Raw genomic sequence first — 24157 nt, forward strand, 5'->3', positions numbered from 1 at the left:
GCATGGTACCTTTCTGGCCGTTCTGGTGTATTTGTTCCTGCAGTGATTGTTCCCAACCTCCAGCTAAACCGTCTGAGTACCCATGCTTCATTATGTGCCTGCTCTGCAGGGTCAAAATTTGTGCAAGCCTTTCTACCTGCTTCTGTGGCATGGGAAACTAAAGTGCGGGCCCATTTGGTAGTGTCTTCATCATCTATGTTAGCCAATGTAAATCTCCAAATACTGCTTTGAAATGTATTCAGAGGCGCCTGGCAAAGGCAGTCGGATATTCTCCTTTCCTCTGTCTACATTTATTCAAACTATCTACAGGATCCTCTGATAACCAATGACAGTAAAAATGGCTTCCTTCATTTTGTCTAGGAACCCCCTGCTACATTTTGGGACGCAGGTAAAGCTGATCGTATGGATTGGCCAAGGCTCATACCTATTAATTTTACCTCTTCCTGTTCATCTAAACCGTACATTATTTTCTATTGGCGAACCTCTTCAAAGAAGCAATGCGGGTCCGCAGTTGGCTCAAATGTTGTGATTTTGTTAAATGCGTCCCATAACTGGGTTACCGTGAGTGGAGAGGTGTTGGTAATAGGAGGACCTGCAGTATTCCCTATCCTTCTTTCCGTAGTGAACGGGACAGTTTCACTACTCACTGGGGTTGGTGTGATCTGTGCAACCGGGCCTGCTGGTGCGGCTGATGCATTTATTACTGGAGTTGGTGGTGGTTGCTTTCAACTTTCAGTTCTTATTACATACATCTGAGCGCTTTCCTGTAACTCCTCCCAATCAGCCATCTCTTTTTCCTCTGTCCCTACTGTCCTGAAGGTACACTTAAATCCTTCTTGAACTGAAAGCAATCTATCACATCATAGAATTGACAGTGCAGAAGGAGGCCATTCGGCCCATCGGCAATAAATGGAGTCTCTCTATTTCTTTTAAAAAAAAATAATTTTTATTGAAAAATTTTGAATTTATGCAACAACATCAAACCATACTAAAATACCAACGATAACAGTAATGGCAACAATCATGAACCTTCGCCCCTCCTCAATGAACAACCCAACATATTAACAACAACTTAAGTTAACACAGTGTTAAGTTACATAACCATAGCGAAAAAAATATAGAAACTACAGTAAGGAACACCCCCCCTTGCCCCCCCCCCCCCCGGTCTCTCTCTCTCTCTCCCCCCCCCACCCCCCCAACCCGGGTTGCTGCTGCTATTGACCAAGATACCTATCTTTGAGCCAGGAAGTCCAGAAAAGGCTGCCATCGTTTATAGAACCCTTGTACTGACCCTCTCAGGGAAAATTTGACCCTTTCCAGCTTTATAAATTCCGCCATGTCATTGACCCAGGTCTCCACACTTGGGGGCCTCGCATCCTTCCACTGCAGCAAGATCCTCCGCCGGGCTACTAGGGACCCAAAGGCCAGGACACCGGCCTCTTTCGCCTCCTGCACTCTCGGCTCCACCGCAACTCCGAAAATCGCGAGTCCCCACCCTGGTTTGACCCTGGATCCAACCACCCTCGACACCGTCCCCGCCACCCCCTTCCAGAATTCTTCCAGTGCCGGGCATGCCCAGAACATATGGGCGTGGTTCGCTGGACTCCCCGAACATCTGGTGCACCTGTCCTCACCCCCAAAGAACCTACTCATCCTAGTCCCGGACATGTGGGCCTGGTGCAGCACCTTAAATTGGATGAGACTAAGCCTCGCACATGAAGAGGAAGGGCTGACTCTCTCCAAGGCATCCGCCCAAGTCCCGTCCTCTATCTGCTCCCCAAGTTCCCCCTCCCATTTAGCCTTCAGCTCCTCCACTGACGGCTCCTCCACCTCCTGCATTACCTTATAGATGTCAGACACCTTCCCCTCTCCGACCCACACCCCCGAAAGCACTCTGTCCATCGTCCCCCGCGAGGGCAGCAAAGGGAATCCCTCTACCTGTCGCCTGGCAAACGCCTTTACCTGCAAGTATCTGAACACGTTCCCTTGGGGAAGCCCAAATTTATCTTCCAGTTCCCGCAGGCCCGCAAACCTCCCGCCAATAACCTGGTCCCTCAATTTGCTGATGCCCACCCTTTGCCACCCCCTAAATCCTCCATCTGTGTTCCCCGGGATGAACCGATAGTTGCCACCCAGTGGAGCCTCCATCGAGCCCCCTGTTTCCCCCCTATGCCGTCTCTACTGTCCCCAGATTCTTAGGGTCGCCGCCACCACCGGGCTCGTGCTAAACCTTTTAGGGGAGAGCGGCAACGGCGCCGTTATCATGGCACCCAGGCTTGTACCTCTACATGACGCCATCTCCATTCTTTTCCACGCCGCCCCTCCCCCATCCATCACCCATTTACGTACCATTGACACATTGGCCGCCCAATAGTACCCCAAAAGGTTGGGCAGCGCCAGCCCGCCTCCATCCCTCCCTCGCTCCAGGAAAACCCTCTTCATTCTCGGAGTCCCATGTGCCCACACAAAGCTCAAGATACAGCTAGTCACTCTCCTAAAGAAGGCCCTGGGGATAAAGATGGTCAGGCACTGAAAGAGGAACACGAACCTCGGAAGCACCGTCATTTTGACGGACTGCACCCTCCCCGCCAACGACAATGGCAGCATGTCCCACCTCTTGAACTCCTCCTCCATCTGATCTACAAGTCTGGTGAAATTATGTTTGTGAAGAGTCCCCCAGTCCCTGGCCACCTGCACCCCCAGGTACCAAAAACTCTCCCCTGCCCGCCTAAGCGGGAGCCTACCAATTCCTTCCTCCTGGTCTCCAGGGTGCACCACAACCACCTCACTCTTGCCTAAATTTAGTTTATAACCTGAAAAGGTCCCAAACTCAGCTAGCAGCTCCATCACCCCCGGCATCCCTCCCACCGGGTCCGCCACATACAGGTCACAGGCATACAATGGCACCCTATGTTCCTCCTCACCTCGCACCAAACCTCTCCACCTCTCTGAATCCCTCAACGCCATCGCCAGCGGCTCGATTGCCAGTGCAAACAACAAGGGGATCAGGGGGCAACCCCGCCCGGACCCCCGTCAAAGCCGGAAGCACTCCGACCCCCTCCCACGCACGTCATCGGGGCCTCATATAGCAATCTCACCCACCTAATAAACGCTTCACCAAATCCAAACCTCCCCAACACCTCCCACAAGCACCCCCACTCCACTCCACCGAAGGCCCACTCCGCATCCAGCGCCACCACCATCTCCGCCCCCCCCCCCCCCCCCCCAATCGCCGGCACCACGATGACACCCAACAATCTCCGCACACCCGTGCTCAGCTGCCCTCCCTTCACAAACCCTGCTCGGCCCTCGTGCACAACCCCCGGCCCCCCCCATCCCGGTGGCCAGGACCCCTGCCAGCACCCCGGCATCTACGTTGAGGAGAGACACGGGCCCGCATGAACCACACTGCCGGGGGTCCCCGCCCATCCCCAAGGCCAACGAGATCAGCGCCCGTGACACCGCCGGGGGCAAAGTCCCCCCCCTCCCATGCCCCACCAAGTGTCCGCACCAGCAAGGGGCCCACCAGGCCCACAAACTCCTTATAAAATTCCACCGGGAACCCATCCGTCCCTGGCGCCCCCCCCCCCCCCCCCCCCCGACCGCATCCGCCCAACCCCCCCAACCAGCTCCTCCAGCTCAATCGGCGCACCCAACCCCTCCACCCGCTCCTCCCGCACCCCCGGGAAAGAAAATCCGTTGAGGAACCTCTTCATTCCCCTCCTCTCCCCCATTGGCTCCGATCGGCACAGTTCCCCGTAAAAGTCCTTGAAGACCTCACCCACCTCCACCCCCCTCCGCACCACACCCCCACTTCCGTCTCCCACCCCAGCAACCCCCCCGCCGCATCCCGCCCGCGGAGCCGACGAGCCAGCATCCCACCCGCCCCTCCACCACACTCGTACACTGCCCCCTGTGCCCTCCTCCACTGCGCCCCCGCCCCTCCAGCGGCCAGCAAATCAAACCTAGCCCGCAGGCTGCGCCTCTCCCCCATAGCCCGTCGACTGCCCGCCCCAGGCCAGCACCCCCTGCCCGACCCAGTCCCTACAGCCGCAACACCTCACCTCTGTCCCCCCGGCCCCCACCAGCTCCTTTGTGATCCTGCCAGCAGCAACCCGGTATTTCCCTCCCCCCCCAGGCTAGGAACCCTCCTAGCCGCAAACCGTCCTCCATTGTACTTCCGTGGGTCAGCTAACTTCTGCTGACCCCGGAAACTCCCGCCAATAACCCGACCCCTCCCAAAGTGGGATTGAGAATGTGAAGCAGGGAAGTGAGGATGTGAAGCAAGGGTTAATAGCCAGAAACAGAAAAAGCCAGGTGGGACATCACAAATTAAACGAATATGTAAGAATATGTTATTGAAGCCATTGCAGGATGTTCAAGGTAAGGGAGTGCGACTATAAGCCACACAGCCTTGATAAACAAGGCGAATGGCCGGATGATGAGATATGAAATATGGAGGCCGCTTGCAATTATAGCTACCATTTACCAATTAAGCTACTAATTAGGCTAAAACTGCTACATTATCATATGCCAATAGATAACCTCAAGGTTTGTAAAATCATGTATTGGAATTATTGTAATAACCAATGTAAGAGCCATTGATAAATCATGGCTGGGCACCTGGTGTTTTGCTAAAATTGCTATACGCTTTTGTGCCAATAGACAACCGCAAATATCTACCTCAATGTCTGTAAGATTATGTATTGAAAATATGACAATAACAAATTAATCATGTCATGTACTAAACATTTGGTAAAAACAAGCTGTAATCTGTATTGGGGCAAGCTCAAGTGAATGTAAGAGACAACCCCTTAAAAAACAAAGAAGGAGGGGTTCTTTGAGCAAGACTTTGGCACTCTCAGAAAGGTGGTTCTTTGGAATACCTAGAGAGCGGCCCCGATCGCAATAAAGAATATTCTAAAGTACGGACGTGTTCGAGATCGTTTCTTCCGGACTGAGAGACAAGTGAATTAGACTCGCATTCACAGGATCATCCCCCATCCTATCCCTCCTCCAGGCACCGGTCCAGCGCGGGGAAGAACCAGTTAAGGCCCCGCCTCCCCCCCGACATCATCTCCACCCCCCAGCCCCGCAGCGCGGGAAACCAGAGGAAAGCCCGCGCTTTCACACTGCCCCACCACACCCTTCTGACGCAGCTCCTAAATACCAGCCCCACTCCATACCCCCAACCCGACATAGAATACAACAAACCCCCCCAGCCCTCCCCGCAAGATACACAACTCAAACAATGCCCCACAGCAAACAAAAACAGAACAACACCCCCATAAATAATCATATCAAAATTGCAAAAGTACAGGAAAAGAGAACACAGCAACGGCAGAATCCAGCAATAAAGTATTACAACCGACCCCGCAACCCCCAACCCCTAGTTCAAGTCCAGTTTCTCCGTCCGCACGAAGGCCCACGCCTCCTCCGGGGAATCGAAATAATAATGCCGGTCCGAATAAGTTACCCACAGGCGCGCAGGCTGCAACATTCCGAACTTAATCTTCTTCTTGTAAAGCACCTCTTTCGTCCGATTGAACCCGGACCGCCGCTTAGCCACCTCCGCACTCCAATCCTGGTAGATCCGTACTACCCCATTCTCCCAGTTGCTGCTCTTCACCTTCTTGGCCCAGCGCAGCACACACTCCCGATCACTGAACCGGTGGAACCTCACCAGCACCGCACGCGGGGGTTCATTCTCCTTAGGCCTCCTGGCCAGTGCTCTGTGTCCTCCCTCCAGCTCCAAGGGCAGATGGAAAGATCCGGCCCCCACTAGCGAGTTCAGCATCATAGCCACGTAGGTTGTCAGGTCCAACCCCTCCAGCCCCTCCGCAAGGCCCAAGATCCGCAGATTTTTCCGCCTCATGCAGTGATCAAGCTCCTCGAAGCGGTCCTGGCACTTCTTGTGGAGTGCCTCGTGCCCCTCCACCTTACTCACGAGGATTCCGGCCTCCTCCTCTCGTTCAGTGGCCTGCGTCTGCAACTCCTTGATGGCAGCACCCTGGGTCGTCTGAATCTCCGACAGCCTTCTGTTCGTTTCCTGCAGAGAGCTCAGTACCTCAGCCTTGAATTCTGCAAAAGAGCGTAGGAGAGCAGCTTGTTGCTCCAGGGCACACTGCTTCCACTCCTCTGGAGCTCCGCCGGTCGCCATCTTGGATTCCTTCCCCCATTTTTTCTGGGGAGCTGCTGCCGTTTTCTCCCCCTTTCCATTCAGAGTTTGAGTCATGAACTGCGGGGAAAGTCGATCAGCACACCTTCTCCCACCGGGAGACGTCGAAAAATTTCCATTTTGGGCTCTAAAAAGAGCCAAAAATTTCGTTTGAAACGGGAGCTCCCAAATGGGCGGCTTCCTACGTCATCGCCACCACCGGAAGTCGAGTCTCTCTATTTCTTGCTGGCATTTGGTGTGGTCAGCGATAGTTTGCCTTTGCTCCTTAGTGGACTGATGGAGCGCTCTTAAAACTGCCTGTAAATTGGCACATTTATTCTCTAACTGAGTGAACTTCTGTTCAGCCTCCTCTCTTGCCAAGACAGCATGTTGTGTGTCCTGGAGGTCTTGTCGTACTGGGTTTGGGATCTGCTAAAATGGATTTATATTGGACTGGTAGGCACGTTAATATCCGTGATTTCCCTGTCCTTAGCAGCTAACTTCTCCAGGTGTTCCTCATATTTTTTCCTCCTCCTTCAGGACCTCCTCGTCTGGCTTTTGGCCATTGGCTTTTAGAACTTTGTTACATTCTTCTTATAAATCTCACATATATCATCCCACCAAGTTTGCCTTTTTTCCCTGGACCTGACTCGGTATTCGCAGAGAAATTTGCCCATAGGGGCCACCCTTTCCCCATTAAGTATTTCCTCAGTACAGCCTCCCATATGGGACACTTCTCAGACATGTCGACTACCTCTAGTTCAGCTTGCTTTGGATTCATCCTCTTTTCTAACAGTTGCGCTGCCATTTCCTCACTATTTACTTCGGAACAAGGGAATAGGGAGTCGATCGAACAACGGTACGGTTAATGGCTATGTTCCGGTTCAAAATCCCTCTAAATGTGCGTGCAAATTTGCAGAGTTTACCCTATCCTTCCCTGTTAGTTTTACATGTGGTTAGTACACGTTTCCGAAATTCGGAATTCGGTTATTTGGCCAATCCGGAAGTCGCACTTGTGGTTCATTTTTCTTATTTACCAATTTAATCAAAGTTGTGGGATCTTTCGGAGTAACAAAGTCACTTCTAGTCGAAGTCCCACCAGAGTCGCCAATTTGTTGACTTCTATCTTTATTACTATTGATAACCACAATACGCAAGTGCATTCCGTGTATTGGACAAATTACGACACAACCATCATTTTAGTATAATTACAGTTTATTATCAAACATAGGATTGGTTCTGTAGTTAATAAATTACACACTACTACACATTAGACTATATCTAGCAGTTTAAATGACCTTTACTTAACTTCCAAGTGACCGGCGCTGTGTAGAAAGGCCTTTATCTGGTTTCCCACGTGTGGCGTCCGGAAGTCATCTGGTGGGTCTAAGCTGAGTGTCATCTTTCAGGTGGAGATCGCAGATCCTTGAGCTTGGCTGGTCGATTTGCTGCAGTTGGTGCACAGAAGCCGGTCCCAAAAGAGGCAGAATGTTGGTCACGCAGTTAATCTTATACTCCGATCTTTCGCGCTATTTTGGGCGGTCCCAGGTAGGGATCCAATGGATCAATAGGATTTCAATCACCCTTAAAGATTCTGGCCAATTAGGGGTGGATACCTTGCTGAGCAGGTACTAGTTGTTATTGTCCGAAGCACACAGGCACTCCCAAATAAGGCAAATAGCCGCCTCTGAGTCTGTTATTCATGTTAAGTGTCAATCTAAAGCCCATTGTCCTGGGGAGACCTGTGACTGGCCTCTAGCAGGTGCAATTTTCTGCTTAAATCTGAGTTGTTGTTTGCAATCCACACAGGCTGTGCACTGTCTGATAGGTGCCAATGTTGTAGCTGTACTGGAACAGATTGGCTCGGAGTGTGGCAAGTTCAGGACCACAAGTCTGCAGCAGTATTGCCGGGACATTGACGGGGCCAATAGCGTTTTCTTGATATTGCGTGGAGTGAATCGTATTGGCTGAAGACTGACATCTGTGATGCTTGGGACCTCCGGAGGAGACCGAGATGTATCATTCACTCAGTACTTCTGGCTTAAGTCTGTTGCGAATGCCTCAGTCTTGTCTTTCGCACATATGTGCTGAGCTCTTCCATCATTGAGGATGGGGATATTTGTGGAGCCTCCTCTTCCAGTGAGTTGTTTAATTGTCCACTACCATTCACGGCTGGATGTGACAGGACTGCAGAATTTATGTCTGATGTGTTTGTTGTAGAATTGCTGAGCTCTGTCTATTACTTGCTGCTTATGCTGTTTGGCGCACAAGTAGTCCTTTGTTGTAGCTTCACCAGGTTGATACCTCATTTTTCAGAATGCCTGACGTTACTCCTGGCATGCTCTCCTGCACTCTTCATTGAACCAGGGTTCATCCCCTGGCTTAGTGATAATGGTTGAATGGGGCATATGCCTGGCCGTGAGGTTGCAGATTGTGGTTGAATAACATTCTGCTGCTGTTGATGGCCCACTGGATGCCCTGTCTTGAGTTGCTAGATCTGTTCGAAGTCTCTCCTGTTTGGCACCGTGGTGGTGACACACATGATGGTGGGTATCCTCTATATGAAGACAGGTCTTTGTTTCTACAAAAACTGTGCACTGGTCACTTCTTTCGATTCTGTCTTAGGCAGATGCATCTGCATCAAAGCAGGTTGCTGAAGATGAGGTCAAGTGTATTTTTCCCTCTTTTGCATTCCCTCACCACCTGCTGTTATGTCAGTCTAGCAGCTTTGTCCTTTAGGATCCAGGCAGCTCGGTCTCTGGTGTTAAGTAATGGGTTAAGAGACATTGCAATTAGTTGTCTCATTTATGTTAAGTGTCCAATAATTGACACTGATATGTAAAGGGGCTTCAGGTGGACTCTGGGTCTGGCAACGTGTAGAGCTTTGTGGAGAGTCTGTTGGAAGAAATAAAAGTGTGTTGGTGAAAAAGGAACAGAACTTTTGTCTCTTCATACCACAGCATCTAATACGCCTAACAATTGGTAGCAGAGAATGGTTGCTGTGTAAATGTGAACGGTTGAAAGGTACAATTTTTCCAGATCAAACCAAGGAGTGAGTGAAAAAAAGGGATATATGGCTGAACCCAGGATAAAGATGGCTGGATATAACTATCCTCCCTTATTTTCTGAAAGGGAATCGTACGACCAATGGAGAAGTGCAGTAGTAATGTGGACTAAGGTAACTGCTTTGGGAAAGAGAAAACAAGGTATGGCATTGGCTCTTTCTTTGCCATATGGCAGTAAAATCAGAAACAAAGTGCTTTCTGAGCTGGAATTGGAAGACAGAAGAAGGTCTGGCGACTTTATTACATTATATGGATACGATTTATGAGAAAGATGACTTGTTAAGTGCATATGAAGCATGGTCGGATTTTGATAAATTCTGGAAAATGAAGGATTTATCCATGGAAGACTATATAATGGAATTTGGCAGACTATATAAAAGGCTGCAGAAACACAACCTGGAATTTCCACAGTCTGTGTTGGCCTTTAAATTACTTGACTGTGCTAGAGTGAGCAACATGGATAGACTCCTGGTTTTGACAGGCGTTCAGTTTACAGATAAGGATACCTTATTCGAACAGATGAAAAAAGCTTTACAAAGGTTTCTCGGGAAACATTCGATTCCGATGGCTCTGATGACCCAAATAGGTCAGCCTGCAATAAGGTAGAATATGGAAGATACACTACTAACAGGATGGCAAAATCGTATGGCTACGAACAGGCCTCAAGATTATAAAAGGAGACCGAGACAAGGAATTTATGAAGATAGATGAGGGCCACGAAGAATCCAGAACAAGTTTTCAGGATACAAAGAAATAACATTTATTTACAATAACATATATCCATATACAACAGCAGCAGCAACTTCCCTTGCTGCTCACTCCTCTCTCTCTCAGCTGGTTCCAAACTGCTAATGATTTCTGCGCCCCCCTCATTGGGGAAGCTCATACTCCCATAGGATTGTGGGATTGTTATTAGTCCCCAGCCAATGGTAAGCAGGCAGGTTATAACAGAAACCCAGTTAGAACCTACAATAGGAAGATGAACCCCAGAAATGCATGGGGCATGATAAATCGATGTTTTCGATGTGACTCTCAATACCATTATGCTTTCAACTGTCCAACTCGTTATGATAGAGTGTTTGAAGCGACACATGACATGGAAGAGTCAGAAGAGGAAAAAGATAGTGACCAGAAAGAAGGCATTGTCTTATTAACAAGCAGTTTTACGGCGGTAATGAAGGTGTTGGTTGCAGAATCCCTCAACTGTGCTGTATTGGACAGTGGCTGCACATCTACTGTGTGTGGGATTGACTGGTTAAAATGTTATCTGGACAACTTGAATGCTAAAATCGTAACAAGGTTAAGGAATTTGAAACTTCCACAAGTTTCAGGTTTGGTGATGATAATACTCTGAAGTCGCTGAAAAGAGTGGTGATCCCTTGCAATATTGCTGGTGAATCATTTCATTAGCACGGATGTTGTATCAAGTGAGATACCTTTGCTTCTGAGCAGACCGTTGATGAAGAAAGCATACATGAAACTGGATATGGACCTGGATAAGGCAACAGTTTTTGGAAAGACGGTGGACTTACAATTTACACAGTCGGGACACTATTGTATTCCATTACTGACAAATAATATTTCAAGTAGAGTGGTTAAGGATGTGTTAATGGCAGTTTAAAATGGAACTTTAGCTGATAAAAAGCTTGTTGTAGTAAAACTGCATAGGCAATTTGCACATCCATCTCCTCGGAGGCTGAAAAATGTATTAAAGGATGCAGGGGTAAGGGATGACGACTATACTAAACTGATAGAACAGGTTAGTGATCACTGTGAAGTTTGTACGAAGTACAGAAGGACGCCAACACGACCGATAGTAACCCTACCTTTGGTCAGGGATTTTAACAACATTGTGGCCATGGACCTTAAGATCTAGGATAAAGCAAATAATATATTTATTTTGTAGATTTAGCAACCAGATTTAGTCAATCAACGATTGTACAAAGTAAAGAAAAGAGAGTCATTCTGGATCGAATCCTGGAAAAATGGATCGGGACAAGAATGGGTCCACCAGCAAAATTCCTTACGGACAATGGGGGAGAATTTGCTAATGATGAGTTTAGGGATATGTGTGAAAACATGAATATCAGAATTATGAACACGGCTGCAGAAATGCAGTAATGGTGTCTGCAAAAGAAATCACGCTGTCATCGATGACATGCTTCGGAAAATTTTGGCAGATGAACCAAACTGCAGGCTCAATTCAGCTTTAGCATGGGCGGTACATGCAAATAATTCATTGCAGACGGTTGAGGGCTATAGTCCTTATCAATTAGTGTTTGGTAGAAATCCTAAAATTCCGTCCATTTTGGAAGACCAGCCTCCAGCTTGGGAGGGGACTACAATTAGCACTGGTTTTGTTGAACATTTAAATGTATTGCATAGCAGTGGAAAAGCTTTTTTGGAAGCAGAAGTCACTGAAAAGATTCGCAGAGCTTTAAGACATAATGTATGGCCATCAGATGCTGTTTTTCAGCAAGGAGACATGGTCTCCTATAAGAGAGACAATTCTAATGAATGGAAAGGCCCAGGGAAGATCATAGGCATAGATGGCAAAACAATTATTTTGCAACATGGTAATCAAATTGTTAGGGTATATTCATCAAGGATAATGGGTACCGATTACAAATTTTCAAATTTAGACAGAGCAGACAGGCATGACGAGGAACTAGAGTCATCTGGTACACACGCATTACAGAACTATGAGGACCAGTTAACTGATATAGACAGGGTTTCTGTCGAGGAACACTTCTGATAAATTAGAACAGGCCATTTTTCTGAAAGGGCAACTGCCAAAGGGTGGAACAAAAGTGGCATACTTGCTTGAAGGGTCTAGTCAATGGAAGGATGCAACTGTTATTAGTAGAGCAGGGAAGGCCACTGGAAAGTATAAACATTGGTTAAATGTACAGCATTCAGGGGAGGAAGTTAAGACAATGGATTGGGAAAACAAAGTTCAAAAATGGAGGGCGCAGAAACGCAGTGCCAGTTCAGATAGTACATCGGATAGTGAACAGATTTGCAGGAAAAGGTTGAGAACAATTGAAAAGACATCCCACAACAGAAGGGAAAGATCAAGCAGTAGAAGTACAGAACAAGATACCAGGCGCGAGAGGGGACGTAGTTTATCAAGATCTCGGAACATGAGTAAGACTACGAATACTAATAGGAGTAGAAGACAACATGCACGTGACATTTTGGTGGCTTCAAATAAATTAGATTGAAAAGTTATCAATGATGCTAAACAGCAAGAATTGCATAGTTGGAGTGAATTTGTGGTATACACGGAAGTACCGGATAGGGGACAAAAAGCTCTATCCCACAGATGGATTTGCATGGAAAAGAGTCTTCCGGATGGAACTTATAAGGCAAAGGCCAGGCTAGTGGCAAGGGGATTTGAAAAAAACTTAGAAGATCAGGATTTAAGGGTAGATTCAGCTACAGCAGGAAAGGTTATTTTAAAGATTTTCTTGGCTCTATTAGCCACAAAGGCATGGGACTGCAAATCTATAGATATAAAAGCTGCCTTTTTGCAGGGGCATCAGCTCCAGAGAGACATTTTTCTCCATCCTCCTAAAGAAGCAGCTAACACAGAAGGGGTACTCTGGAAGTTGAACAAATGTGTATATGGATTAAATGATGCATCTAGAGTGTGGTACCTTTCGGTAAGGTCAGTTTTGTTAAAGTTAGGCTGTTGCCAGTTGAAAGCAGATCCTGCAATGTTTTATTGGTACTATAAAGGAAATCTTTCTGGCATCTTTATGATGCATGTCGATCATTTTTTGTGGGGTGGGACTAGTGATTTTGAAGGTATTTTAATCTCTGTTTTGAGAAAAGAATTCAGGGTTGGAAGTCAGGCGTCCGGTGCATTTAAATATATTGGACTGGAAATCAGACAGACTAAGTTAGGGGCAACTTTAAGTCAGCAATCTTATTTGGAAAGCATCAGCCCAATAGCAATTAGTCATGGCCGGGTTTCACAAAAAGACGCAATGGTTTCAAAGATAGAAAAAGAGCAACTGCGAAGTTTAATTGGGCAACTGAACTGGTTAGGTAGACAGACGAGACTGGACGTGAGTTTTGTCGTCTTAGAGTTGAGTACAAAAATGAATGATCCCAAAGTGGAAAACATAATAAGAGCAAATAAAGCATTGGCCAAACTAAAAATGCAGGAGCGTGTTTTGAAGTTCCCAGTTTTAGGTGACCTTAGGCACTTGAAACTCATAGTTTATTGTGATGCGACCTATGCAAATTTATGTGATGGGGTTTCAAGCGCAGGAGGTTTTATAAATTTCCTTTTGGGGAACAATGGTAAATGTTGCCCTCTTGTGTGGGAAACAAAGAAAATAAGGAGAGTGGTCAAAAGCACTTTGGCTGCTGAGACGTTAAGCCTTGTGGAAGTGGTGGATATGGCCTTTTATATAAGTCAGATATTGACAGAAATTTTGGGATTAGCGGATTTGGGTAATATACCTATTGACTGTCACATTGACAATAAATCCCTGTGGGAAAATGTGCACTCTACAAAAAGTGTCAATGAAAAGAGATTACGGATAGACATTGCAAGCAGATGTTGGACAGAGGGGAAATAACAAAAATTAAATGGGTCGACAGTAGCTATCAACTGTCAGACTTTAATGAAAAGAGGGGCTAGTTCACGGCAACTTTTGGATATTGTTAATGAAGGGCGCCTGATTTCTGTGACTATTTTTTTCTCTTCCAAACAAAAGAAAACTGGAAAAAAGGGGGGAAATCACGTGTGTGTTTTAGTTTCTTGAAATTTTGTTTTCATCTAATTGTTTTTTTGCCTCCAAGGAAGGGGAGACTGTTTAGTAATGAGTTAAGAGACATTGCAATTAGTTGTCTCATTTATGTTAAGTGTCCAATAATTGACACTGATATGTAAAGGGGCTTCAGGTGGCCTGTGGGCCTGGTGATGTGTAGAGTTTTGTGGAGAGTCTGTTGGAAGAAATAAAAGTGTGTTGGTGAAAAAGGAACAGAGCTTTTGTCTCTTCATAGCACAGCATCTAATACGTCTAACATGTGGTGGTACGACTGAGCCACTCTTGGTGTTGGACATTGAAGTCCCCCACCCAGAGTATATTCTGTACCCTTGCCACCCTCAGTGCTTCCTCCAAAGTGTTGTTCAACATGGAGGAGAACGGATTCATCAGCTAATGGTGGATGCGAATCAGCAAGGCCTTTCTTTTTACCTGACGGCGTGAGGTTTTATAGGGTCCGGTCTCCCAGGGCATCTCCCTCACCTCTGCTGGGTCTGTCCTGCCGGTGAGACAGGACATAGCCAGGAATAGTGATAGTGGTGGCTGGGACATTGTCCGTGAGGTACGATTCTGTGAGTATCACTAGGTCAGGCTGTTACTTGACTAGTCTGGAAGACAGCTTTCCCAACTTTGGCACAAGCCCCCAAATGTTAGTGAGGAGGACTTTGAAGGGTGGACAGGGTAGGGTTAGCCATTGTCGTTTCCGGTGCCTGGCTGGATGCTTGTGGTCTGTCCAGTTAAATTCCTTTCTCAAGTTTTTGTAGCGGTTGAATACAACTGAGTGATTTGTTATGCCATTTCACAGGCCACATAAGAGTCAACCAGATTTCTGTGGGTCTAGATTCTATTCCCTTTGTTATCCATTCATATGATGACAGCCAAGGAGATATTCCCGTACCAGCCTCCCCGGACAGGCGCTGGAATGTGGCGACTAGGGGCTTTTCACAGTAACTTCATTGAAGCCTACTCGTGACAATAAGCGATTTTCATTTCATTTTCATTTCATTTCATATGTTTGCTGCTCCCTGCTCTTTAGCGAAAAGACAATGTAGTCATTAGCTCTGGAAAAAAGATCATCAATGGCTTGGTGGTTGCTCCAAATTATCATCCTCTGGATAATTAAGGGAATAGGTACATATGTCATGTGAGTGTCCCTTTAAGAAAGAGTTTTGTCTTATCACATGGATTCAGTGATGTACTTTTGTGGGTGGAGCTGAGCTGTGAGTTTTTCTTAGTTTCACTTTCAGATTTGACTACTTGGGGACAGGAGATTTGCTTTGTTTTTATTTTTAAAAGCTGTTCCAGTCGAAGCACCTTGGTTGTGGGCAAGTGAGAATACAGTGTGCCTTTGAAAATGGGTGTTTTGGCGTAGTTTTGGTGTAGGATTTGTTTTGAATTGGAACAGTCAAGGAGGAATTCATTAAGTGTGAGACATAGCTTACTGTAGCTGTCGGGTATCTTTATGTTTGTAATTGATGAAACAATCTTGCTGTTTGTTTATATATAAATGTTCACTAAGTTCTTAGAACAAAGCTTATTTTGATTAAAGTGTCGAGGAAGGCAATTGAATCACAACTCAAGTGAAAGCTCTTGTGCTCATCCTAGCCAGTTTCAACAAAATGTTTTGGTCAGGTGAACTCCATAATAGGGGGAGAAGTTCCATTACTCGTCAGAGATGACATCACAGCTGTGATTAAGGAGGGCACGATGGAGGATTCGAGCACTGAGGCAATATGGGTGGAGCTAAGAAATAGGAAGGGTGCAGTAACATTGTTGGGACTTTACTACAGGCCTCCCAAAAGCGAGCATGAAGTAGAGGTACAAATATGCAGACAGATTATAGAAAAATGTCAGAGCAATAGGGTGGTTGTGATGGGAGATTTTAACTTCCCCAACATTGAATGGGATTCGTGTAGTGTTGGAGGTGTACATGGAGCAGAGTTTGTAAGGAGCATCCAGGAGAGTTTTTTTAGAGCAGTATGTAAATAGTCCAACTCGGGAAGGGGCCATACTGGACCTGGTATTGGGCAATGATCCCGGCCAGGTGGTTGATGTTTCAGTCGGTGATTACTTTGGGAATAACGATCACAATTCCGTAAGTTTTAGAATACTCATGGACAAGGACAAGAGTTGTCCGAAAGGAAGAGTGCTAAATTGGGGAAAGGCAGAGTATAACAAAATTCGGCAGGAGCTAGGGGATGTGGATTGGGAGCAGCTGTTTAAGGGTAAATCCACATTTGAAATGTGGGAGTCTTTTAAGGAAAGGTTGATTAGAATGCAGGACAGACATGTCCCTGTGAAAATGAGAGATAGATATGGCAATGGGCAGCACGGTGGCACAGTGATTAGCATTGCTGCCTACGGCGCTGAGGACCTGGGTTCGAATCCCGGCCCTGGGTCACTGTCTGTGAGGAGTTTTCACATTCTCCCCATGTCTGCGTGGGTTTCGCCCCCACAACCCAAAGATGTGCAGATTAGGTGGATTGGCCATGTTAAATTGCCCCTTAATTGGAAAAAATAATTGGGTACTCTAAATTTATTTTTTTTAAATGTTTTTTTAAATGGCAAGATTAGGGAACCATGGATGACGGGTGAAATTGTGAGACTAGCTAAGATGAAAAAGGAAGCATTCATAAGATCGAGGCAACTCAAAACTGATGAAGCTTTGGAGGAATATCGGGAAAGTAGGACGAATCTCAAACGCGCAATAAAGAGGGCTAAAAGGGGTCATGAAATATCTTTGGCTAACAGGGTTAAGGAAAATCCCAAAGCCTTTTATTCGTATGTAAGGAGCAAGAGGGTAACTAGAGAAAGGATTGGCCCACTCAAAGTCAAAAGAGGGAATTTATGCGTGGACTCAGAGGAAATGGGTGAGATTCTTAATGAGTACTTTGCATCGGTATTCACAAAGAAGAGGGACAAGACGGATGTTGATGCTAGGGGTGGGCGTTTAAATACTCTAGGTCAAGTTGTCATACGGAAGGGGGAAATTTTGGGTATTCTAAAAGACATTAAGGCGGACAAGTCCCCAGGACCGGATGGGATCTATCCCAGGTTACTGAGGGAAGCGAGGGTCGAAATAGCTGGGGCCTTAACAGATATCTTTGCAGCATCCTTGAGCACGGGTGAGGTCCTGGAGGACTGGAGAATTGCTAATGTTGTCCCTTTGTTTAAGAAGGGTAGCAGGGAAAATCCAGGGAATTATAGACCTGTGAGCTTGACATCAGTGGTAGGCAAAAAAAATGGAGAACATACTGAGGGATAGGATCTAGTCACATATGGAAGAAAATAGACTTATCAGTGATAGGCAGCATGGTTTTGTGCAGGGAAGGTCATGTCTTACAAACCTAATAGAATTCTTTGAGGAAGTGACAAAGTTAATTGATGAGGGAAGGGCTGTAGATGTCGTATACATGTTCTTTAGTAAGGCGTTTGATCAGGTTTCCAATGGCAGGTTGATGGAAAAAGTGAAGTTGTATGGGGTTCAGGGTGCACTAGCTAGATGGATAAAGAACTGGCTGGGTAACAGGAGGCAGAGAGTAGTGGTGGAAGGGAGTGTCTCAAAATGGAGAAGGATGACTAGTGGTGTTCCACAGGGATCGTGCTCGGACCACTGTTGTTTGTGATCTACATAAATGACCTGGAGGAAGGTATAGGTGGTCTGATTAGCAAGTTTGCAGATGATACTAAGATTGGTGGAGTTGCAGATAGCGAGGAGGACTGTCAGAGAATACAACAAAATATAGATAGATTGCAGAGCTGGGCAGAGAAATGGCAGATGGAGTTCAATCCAGGCAAATGCGAGGTGATGCATTTTGGAAGATCAAATTCAAGAGCGGACTATATGGTCAATGGAAGTGTCCTGGGGAAAATTGATGTACAGAGAGATCTGGAAGTTCAGGTCCATTGTACCCTGAAGGTGGCAACGCAGGTTGATAGAGTGGCCAAGAAGGCATACAGCATGCTTGCCTTCATCGGACACGGTATTGAGTACAAGAGTCGGCAGGTCATGTTACAGTTGTATAGGACTTTGGTTAGGCCACGTTTGGAATACTGCGTGCAGTTCTGGTCGCCACATTACCAGAAGGATGTGGATGCTTTGGAGAGGGTGCGGAGGAGGTTCACCAGGATGTTGCCTGTAATGGAGGGTGCTAGCTATGAAGAAAGGTTGAGTAGATTAGGAATGTTTTCATTGGAACGACGGAGGTTGAGGGGGGACCTGATTGAGGTCTACAAAATTATGAGAGGTATGGACAGGGTGGATAGCAACAAGCTTTTTCCAAGAGTGGGGGTGTCAGTTACAAAGGGTCACGATTTCAAGGTGAGAGGGGGAAAGTTTATGGGAGATGTGCGTGGAAAATTTTTTACGCAGAGGGTGGTGGGTGCCTGGAACGCTTTGCCAGCGGAGGTGGTAGAGGCGGGTACCATAGCAGGGGCCTGTTCCTGTGCTGTAATTTTCTTTGTTCTTTGCTGTTTTTAAACCCTGGCCCATAACGCATAGAACACACGGACATTTCCAGTCCATGATAACCTTGGAGCGATTTGAAGGATTGTATTGCAAGAATCTGTCTGTGCACCTCAGGAGTGAAGCCTTTTCTTTGTTATGCCAGTAGCTCACTGCTTCAGTATGTCTAAAACTCATCTGTCACTACTGATAATTGAAACAATGAAACAGAGTACCAGAGGCCTTGTTCATCGTGGCCAGGGATTTCAACCAGGCCAACCTCAAGAGTGTACTGCCAAAATTCCACAGCTCCTGCCCCGCCAGGGGCCCCAACATCCTTGCTCACTGCTACACAAACATAAAATGCGCCTAACGATCTATCCCTCAACCACATTACGGAAATTCGGACCACAAGACAGTGCTCCTTTTCCTGGCATATGGTGGTACTGCATGGTAGCACATAGGCTAGCTCTCTTGCCTCACAGTTCCAATGTTCTGTGGTGTTCTTTGTGATTCTTATTATCAGGACGGATGTCGTAGTGTTCATAAAGACCACAGAAGCTAAGTTCAATAACAAAGCTAACATTTATTACACTACTATTAAAGTTCAACTACTTACTCCAAGAGCAAGTAATAATCCAGTAATCTACAATCTACACTCTACTAGCACTTTCTATCTATAATTGTACTCTGCACTCTCTAGGCCTCTCCTCTGCACTCTCTCGAGCCCTCGCCCATAAGTCTAAGAGTCAGTGCTTTATAGTTCTGCATTTAGCTCCATCTTCTGGCCAATTATGATATTACATGAACCCTTTATATTCTAGAGTTTCTGCATAATGACACATCCCCATTTCTTTGAAAAGGAATGTTTGAAATACTTTCAAACATTTGATACATGCATATACGAAAATGCGTTTATACATAACCTGCACAATGTCATATCAAAGGTCATAATTACAATTACAGAGTGGCAGGTATCATTGTTTACACGCTCAGATGATTAGGTTGTTTCTTTGTCTTTTTGGGCCTTCTTAATAAACTTGAATTGTCATTAGAATTGTCCCTTGCCTGTTCATTAGTTCGATTTGACAACAAAGCTGTCGGAAAGTCAATATTGCAAAACATAGTGTCCGGTTGTGTTATAGTTGGTTCTGGAATCTGCACTGATTCTTGACTTTTAACAGAGCTCGTTGATTCCTGCGAAACATAACTGCAGATGCAGTTTGTACCACATACGAATGTGGAGCAACCTTATTCAACAACCTTTGCATTTTCCGACCATCCACCATTTCGATTTCGTATCCTTATGACATCTCATTCTCAGGCGACAAACCTGACACCAAAAGAATAGCTCTGTAGCTTAACAGTGCTAATGAAAAATCCTTTTGATCATCAAACGCCTTTTTAAACACTTGTTTTACTATTCCGACTCTTTCCTCAGCTTTCCCATTCGATTGGGAGTATAACGGACTGGATCTGACGTGTTGGCAGCTGTATGTTTCTGAAAACGACAACCATTCCCAACTACTGAAACAGGGTCTATTATCCATCATGACTTTTAGGGGTGTGCCATGTTGAGCAAATACAGACTTTGCAGCTGCTATGACTGAGGTAGCAGTCAAACCTGTCAACGTTATGACTTCAGGATAATTGGAATAGTAATCTAAGATCAGATAATCATTTCCTTTGAAATAGAACAAGTACATCCCAACATTTGACCATGGGTTCATGACAATTTCACTCGATGCAAATATTTCTTTGCCCTCAGCTTCATGCTGAAATGTGTTGCATTATGGGCCAGGGTTCAGAGAACACCAAAATATATTATGGAGTTCACCTGACCCACAACTTTGAATAGATTTTGGTTATGGGGAGCACAAGAGCTCACTTTACAGGTGTGATGTAACAGAGAACTAAAATTAGTTTTAAGCAAAACAATGTTTATTCTATGAATCTGGTTAACATTTTATAAATACATAGTAAGCAATTTATCAACCCTGATAACCCCCCAAAAGATACACTACTCTATAGATAACCCTTAATAACTTTCCAAACAACATCCATAAGTCAAAAAACTATTTTAACAGAGACAGTAGGCTTGCATTCCTTACAGAAATTACTTTGAAATTATCAAGTGATCTGGAGACATTCTTTAGATTTAGATTGCAGAGAGAGAGATCAATACACACACACATCTGCTTGGTTTGAATGCAGCTCTCCAACTGAAAGCAAAACTAAGCACAGAGCCAAACAGCTTTCAGCACAAAACGAAAGTAAAAAGCAGAGCAGAGTCCAGCTCCACCCATACAATGACATCACTGCAGCCATTTGATAAAGCACACTTTTCTTAACGGGACATTCAGATGACACCTGCCCCCAAGAAAAAAAACCCATCAACTTTAAGATGGTTTAATTTTTCACGTTTTCACTTTCCTTTAAGAAATATTGATAGTGAATATACATTATTTTTAAACAAAGCAAAAAACGCAAACATTTATAATAACATAGTCCATTTTAGCTCATCTTCCTCCAACTGGAATTCCCCTTGATTAACAGTCTCTTTGGACAAGAAGTTCTCTGCACGATCCATCCATTTCTCCACACCTTGGCATTTCTCTTTAAGGTCAGATACTTTAGTTCAATCTGTTCACAGAGCCCCTTGTAATTCTCCAACACAGGAGCATTGGTTATCACAGCCTTTAGGCCTTCAAATGCCTGTTGACATTCTTTAGCAAGTCCGTCAGTGGAGAACCCACACTGCTAAAGTTTGGCACAAATTTCCAGTAAAATCCACTCATGCCAAGAAATTGCATTATTTCCCTTCATGTCGAGGATATTGGAAACTCCTCAATAACTTTTATTTTCACATCGCGTGGGACCATTCGACCCTGTCTGATTGTATGGCCAAGGAAATTGACTTGGGATTTTCCAAATTCACTTTTGGCTATGTTTACCACCAAACCCGCCTCCTGAAGTCGATCGAATAACTCTATCAATGCTTTAAATGTTCTTTCCATGTCTGACTGAAAATTACCCGATCGTCGATGTATACCGCACAACTGGGTAATCCAGAATCGACTTTGTTAGTTAACCGTTCAAATGGGCTGAGGCATTTTTCATGCCAAATGGCATAACTTTGAATTGGTATATATCATCTGGAGTCCGAACAGCTGAAATTTCCTTCGCACTTTCGGATAAAGGTGCCTGCCAGTAACCTTTAAATACAGTTTGGAAAGAAAGCTGATTGTCCCACTTTCTCAATGCAATCCTCCAAACGTGGGATATAATAAGAGTCCGTACTTGTAACTGCATTAACCTTTCTATAGTCCACACGCAACCATTGGGTACCGTCCGGTTTCGGTACCATCACTATGGGTAATTTCCACTGGCTGCAACCCACTTCAATTATACCATTTTTAAGCATACTTTCAATTTCCTTGTTAACCTGTGCCAATTTTAAAGGGTTGGCCAAATGGATGTTGTTTAATTGGAACAGCATTTCCAACATCTACATCATAGCCATTTTAGTACTTCCCAATCTATCTCCTCAAATGTGCCCATGTGCCCACTCGTAGCTTTACGCAGGTGAAGGAGACACAGCCTGAGTGAGACACATCCAGTGTGGGAATTGGAACTTGGTAATTTGGTGCAGTGAGGTAATCAAGAAAGGTAAATGGTAAGTCTAATTTTGCTGTTTTTCAGTTAAAAGTGCAGTGTGTAGCTTAGTATCTGATTGGCTGAAGCTGCCCCCACCCTAATTGCTGAAAGGCCTGTTTAGTGGCACAAGGGAGTACATTGTATTCTTCTGTTTGAAGCCTAAGTAGTGTGAGTCACCCTGGTTAGCTGAGGTCTGTGTAAAAGACAGACAGAAAGTGCACTCAGTAAGCTTTGCACAGGTGAAGGAGACTCATCCAGAGTGGGAATTGGAACTTGGTAATTTGGTGCAGTGAGGTAATTCGGTGCAGAGTGGGAGAAGATGCTTTTTCCCCGACCGTTTTGTTCTCTGTCTTCTGGCCTGTAACTGTTAATCTGCAGCGCGAGAACCAGAGAGCATTCCTGGGATGGTAAGTGATTTTTATTTTTATTTTTATTACCTTTTCAAATTGTGTGTGTTGTGGGGGCGGGGGGGGGGGGGGGGGGGGGGGGGGGGAGGGGGGGGGGGGAACTGACGTGACATCACAGTAAAGCTGTGACCTGATTGGCTGGTTGGGAACCTGTTAAATTTGAAAAAAAAGAATTACAAAATTCGGTAGCATGGTGGTTAGCATAAATGCTTCACAGCTTCAGGGTCCCAGGCTCGGTTCCCGGCTGGGTCACTGTCTGTGCGGAGTCTGCACGTCCTCCCCGTGTGTGCGTGGGTTTCCTCCGGGTGCTCCGGTTTCCTCCCACAGTCCAAAGATGTGCAGGTTAGGTGGATTGGCCATGCTAAATTGCCGGTAGTGTCCTAAAAGAGTAAGGCTAAGGGGGGTGTTGTTGGGTTACGGGTATAGGGTGGATACGTGGGTTTGAGTAGGGTGATCATTGCTCGGCACAACACCGAGGGCCGAAGGGCCTGGTCTGTGCTGCACTGTTCTATGTTCTATGTTCTAAAACAAATCTGATTAATTAACGAGGTAGTGGAGGAACTAAACCTGAGGGCACTGATCGTTATTTAGCATTTAATTTTACAGTAAAAATCATCTAGCGTCAGGGTCATATAGTTAATTGTAATTCAATCTAACAACAATTCAAGTGTTTATTTTAAATTAATTAATTAGTGCTTAAATGTCACTAAGCAGGGTGCAGTGCTCCAACTGTGAGATGTGGCAGATCTGTGACGCTTCCAGCGTTCCGGTCAACTACATCTGCAGTACGTGTAACCAATAGCAGCACCTCACAGACTCCGTGGTTCGGTTGGAGCAGCAATTGGATGCACATAGGAGCATGCAGGTGGTGGAAAGCATCATAGATAGGAGTTATAGAGACGTGGTCATATCCAAGGTGCGGGCAGAGAGATGGGCGACCACCAGAAGGGGCAGGCAGTCAATGCAGGAATCTGTTGTGGTTGTCCCCCTCTCGAACAGGTATACCGCTTTGGATACTGCTGGGGGGAATAGCCTATCAGGGGAAAACAGCAGCAGCCAGAGCAGTGGCACCACGGCTGGCTCTGATGTTCAGCAGGGAGGGTCAAAGCGCAGAAGAGCAATAGTCATAGGGCACTCTATAGTCAGGGCACAGATAGGCGCTTCTGTGGACATGAAAGAGACTCCAGGATGGCATGTTGCCTCCCTGGTGCCAGGATCCAGGATGTCTCAGAACGGGTAGCGGGCATCCTGAAGGGGGAGGGCAAACAGGCAGAGGTCGTTGTCCAGATTGGTACTAACGACATAGGCGGGAAGGCACATGAGGTCCTGCAGCAGGAGTTCAGGGAGCTAGGCAGAAAGTTAAAAGACAGGACCACCAGGGTTGTAATCTCGGGATTATTCCTTGTGCATGTGCCAGTGAGGCTAGAAATAGGAAGATAGAGCAGCTAAACACGTGGCTAAACAGCTGGAGGAGGGAGGGTTTCTGTTATCTGGACCACTGTGAGCTCTTCCGGGGCAGGTGTGACCTGTATTCAAAGGACTGCTTGCATCTAAACTGGAGATTCATGAATATCCTGGCCGTGAGGTTTGCTAGTGTCACACGGGAGGGTTTAAACTAGTATGGCAGGGGGCTGGGCACCGGAGCA

The sequence above is a fragment of the Scyliorhinus canicula genome, chromosome 6 (assembly GCF_902713615.1).
Source record: "Scyliorhinus canicula chromosome 6, sScyCan1.1, whole genome shotgun sequence".
Lineage (NCBI taxonomy): Eukaryota > Metazoa > Chordata > Chondrichthyes > Carcharhiniformes > Scyliorhinidae > Scyliorhinus > Scyliorhinus canicula.